This window comes from Dicentrarchus labrax, unplaced genomic scaffold, assembly GCF_905237075.1.
Source record: "Dicentrarchus labrax unplaced genomic scaffold, dlabrax2021, whole genome shotgun sequence".
NCBI lineage: Eukaryota > Metazoa > Chordata > Actinopteri > Moronidae > Dicentrarchus > Dicentrarchus labrax.
In genome coordinates, this window is record NW_026136706.1 from 16,178,179 (window position 1) to 16,182,229 (window position 4,051).

Below are 4,051 nucleotides of genomic sequence, written 5' to 3' on the forward strand. Positions count from 1 at the left end.
AGTGTGTAAAATATGATGCAATGCGACACAGTAGTAGAATGTAACATTTACTGTAAGCACAATTTTGAGGTCCTTGTCCTTTACTTAAGTATTTTCATTTTCTGCTACTTTATGCATATACCTCACTACATTTCAGAGGGCAATGTTGTACCTTTTACTCTACTACATTACAACAGCTGTAGTTACTGTACATGTGATTCATTTATATAAAACTACTCAATATATAAAGTGGTCAAAATTAACTCCACCATGACCATATAAAAAGATGCTTATACATTAATGCATCAGTAATAATACTCCAATAACATTTTCTATAATAAAACAATTCTTAAAGGGACCATTCTGGTGTATAATAAACACTAATACTTTTCATACTTTAAGTTGATGATACAACTTTTGTATAGATTTACATAAGTAAACAAGACTTTTACTTGTAATGGAGTATTATGAAACATGTAGTATTACTTCTCCTACTCAAGTACTGGGTCTGAATACTTTGTCCACCATTGGTGCTGTAGATTAAACAACAGTTTGGCTCCACACTGAGGAGATACAGCATCACATTCTACTTAAACATTAATGGATCAATAATGATACTATACAGGCTACTATAACAATAATAGCCTGTAGTCTGAAAGCAGTACTTTCACTTTTTAGGATTTCAGTATATTGAATATACTCTTGTACTTTTACTGAAGCAAAATTTAATGCAGGACTTGTAATCGAGTATTTTTACATTGTTGCATTGCTACCTTTACTTAAGTAAAAGATCTAAATACTTCATCACTGGTGGACAGACATGCATGTATTTCATCTTAACTGCTCATTTTGTAACTTAAAACGACCTCGCTAGACTCAATCCGAGATGGGTGCTATTAAAGAAAGTTAAGGCTTATAAAATCCTCAAAGTTAATTAAATTTGAACCATTCTGACACCTCAGCGTAAGAAAGAAGTCCGATCGGGATGTAATTTAAGTGGCTTTTGAAATATGTCAAGGTAATAAGACAGACTAAGTCCTGCCTCTAGCACCTATCTGTGAAGAACCTCACACTAAAGTGCAGCTCACTGTGCCACTGCGTGAAATTACACTAAAAAAGCCTATTTTTTTTTTTCCCCTCATGCGCGCTCATGAGAACGCGTTCACGTTTGGCAGCTCCACGTCGACATTCTTCCAGCTGCATATAGTGAACTGCACAGGACTGGGGGAAGAAAAGGTAAAAGCGGCGGCAGCCACCTTTCCGATTAGAGCGCTGCAAATCCGCAGACGGACACCAACCGCAGTGAAAACAGGCGTTTGCACTGTGAATCCATCCGTGGCCTGCGATGTCCTCAGATCGCTTTCTGCTTTTTGCATTTTATGATCAAGACTACTTGCCCTCGTGTTGAATTGCAGCTGGTCCCTTGCGTCTACCTATATCAGGTACAGTATGACTTGCAGAACTTAAATTTGCCTTCATCAGATTACTTGTTGTGTAATTAACTGTCAGCACAATGATTGTGACATGGCTCTGTTTGTTTTGTTGCATTATTTTGCACTTCTAAAGTTGATGTCACTTGATGTGGCAAGTGCCCCAACTACCTTCAAACTGACAGAGCTCAATACCCCTGGAGCTTTCTGCATTTTCCTCATTGCTATCATGTCTATCTACATTGTTTAGTGAATAGGTCACCCTCCAGGGCCTGTTCAGTTGAGAAAGTTGTTGAAGCTCAACAGGTAGATTCAAAGACTCACCGGCACAGGGTTGAAATAATGCCAGTGAAGTTAAAGATACCACCAAAATTGGAAACGTCAAACATGTCAGCTCATATAGAGACCGGTTCATATGTTAACTTTGCAGCCAGATGGTCAAGCTTAAAAAAGGTAAGTAAATGAATTTTAGGATAATTTTTGGTGGGATGTACTACAGGATCCACTACTGCACATGCCCAAATGATATTTAGCCATTTAATCTTTTCTGTACAGAGCTGACAAGGTGTAAAAAGACTCCATCTGGTCTGCTTTACCTGTGTGACTCTAGGGAGGACCCACCACACAGCAAACAGCAAGCCTTTCTGTAGGCCCAGTCCTTAAAGCATTCAAGTCTTCTACTACTTCTACTACTTCTATAGCCACAAATGACACCAGCAATTTTCTCTCTTGTAGTTATATGTTTTGCATTGAAGTCAACATAATGAAAAAAGACATAATCAGAGTGGATGTCCTGTTTTTCCTTGCTTTGTGTGCCTTACTACAGGTTAAAGGAGCACCCAGTCATGAGGAGGATAAGGTCCTGCACAAGGACAAACCTATGAGGTGGCACTATGGCTTTCCAAATAAAGTTCTGTGATACACTCAGACTCTAATTGCTCGCAGTCAGTGCATTACAGAACTTTGTTTTGGGAGCTAATACTTTAACCTGTGGGAAATAAATTCTCAAACATCTGGACATTTAAGTTTACAGCATGATGTAATGGTCCTGTTGACAAATGAACTGTTTTCTCTCAAATAAAGTTTCCCTTTGTTTTAAGCATTTTTCACAGCCTCTGTCTTTTTTTGAGAATTTAACCACAGTTAATTTGTATTCTGAAATACTGTGTCTTGTCGTTTATGTACTGTAACGTTGTGTTCAATCATTACTTAAAGAGCACTGCTGTGTGCCATATGGAAACAGTAGTCACGCTGGTCAGATGACTGAGTGGAGGTGAGGCAGAGAGGTAAACAGTGAAGTCACACTTCAGGTTACCCTTAGTTTTTAAAACCATACTGGAATACTGACACTATACTACAATAATAAGTGCAAATAGTCAAAGCCAGATAAATTACGTGTTGTTTTTTTAAATGTGGCAGACAAACAATTAAAAATGATTGGTCTCAAACAACAGATCAGGTTTAAGTTGCCAGTTTAACTTAAATATACAATAGTATAGGGATAGATCTATTGAAAAAATTAAACTTAGCTCACAGGTTTGATAACTGTAGCTTATTTCTCCACTTTTGGTCCATTGTGTCACTTTCTTGCATTATTCTGAGCTAAGTCAAGCTAGTGTTAAATTCCCACTGTCTAATTTTGCTCTCTCATTATTTTTGACTTTATAAACTGTTGATAAAGGCATTATTTGTAACCTCCAGTTCACTTGTTCACTGTAGGTTTAGTAACTATCAAAATATATATTTTAAAACTTCCTCTTGAATATTTCAAGCATGGCAATTATTTTGTAATTATAGAAAAGCTATGACAACTATGCAAATTGACTGCAAATTCCAGTCTGAACAGTCAATGGAGCATACGCAACCAATTGTATATCACAAGGCATGCTGGGAAATACGTATAATGGTGCATTCAGGTGCTCCCCTTTAGCTCCTATTTCTCAATGAAGACAACATGTCAGTTGTGTAACTTTTTTGTGTAAGTTTTCCGGTTTAAAGGTTGAATAAAGAGATAATAATAAGAATAAAAACAATACAATACAAACATTTTTGTATGATGAACCTACCATAATTAAAGACATAAGTGAAATTGTGTATAAGCGATTTGCCTTGACCTAAATACATGCACACTAAATTTATAGCTAAATTTAACCATATCTAAACCAGAGCTGCAAGGATACTCTCTTTTATTATTAATTATTGATTATTTTCTTTGGTGTTAAGGTTTCGATGTTCTCATTGTTTTGTCCAACCTACTGTTCAAAAACCAAACACATGCCGTTTATTAAAATGTAAGACAAAGAAAAGCAACAGATTCTCACATTCAAGAAGCTGGAACCAAAAAAATAAATAAAAAAAATCTGCAGATTCATTTCCTGATCATTTGATCCCTAATTTGAACCAATGCCTAATAACCATTCAACCTACTTTGTATCACATGGTGTTATCATATAATCGTTGTTTTAGTGTCGCATATGCCCTCTTTCTTTTTCTCTGCCTCTCTCTCTCCGACTCCTAAACGTGGCAGGAAAAGAAAAACCCCAAATTCCCAATTGCCAGGCATTTAGTTACCACTCTTCGGGTCACTCGTGTGGACAACGGTATTTTCCGACGGGCCGTGAACGCAGCGCACTTTCCCTGCG

The 4,051-nt window shown here is 37.0% G+C and overlaps 1 long non-coding RNA gene across 1 annotated transcript; it reads left to right on the plus strand.

Annotated features, from left to right (window-relative positions):
- The first annotated feature begins 1,179 nt into the window (after positions 1-1,179).
- Positions 1,180-2,511, plus strand: LOC127365694 (uncharacterized). Its single transcript, XR_007885248.1, has 2 exons — positions 1,180-1,421; positions 2,236-2,511. It is a non-coding gene; the product is annotated as an uncharacterized LOC127365694 (long non-coding RNA).
- Positions 2,512-4,051: the final 1,540 nt, after the last annotated feature.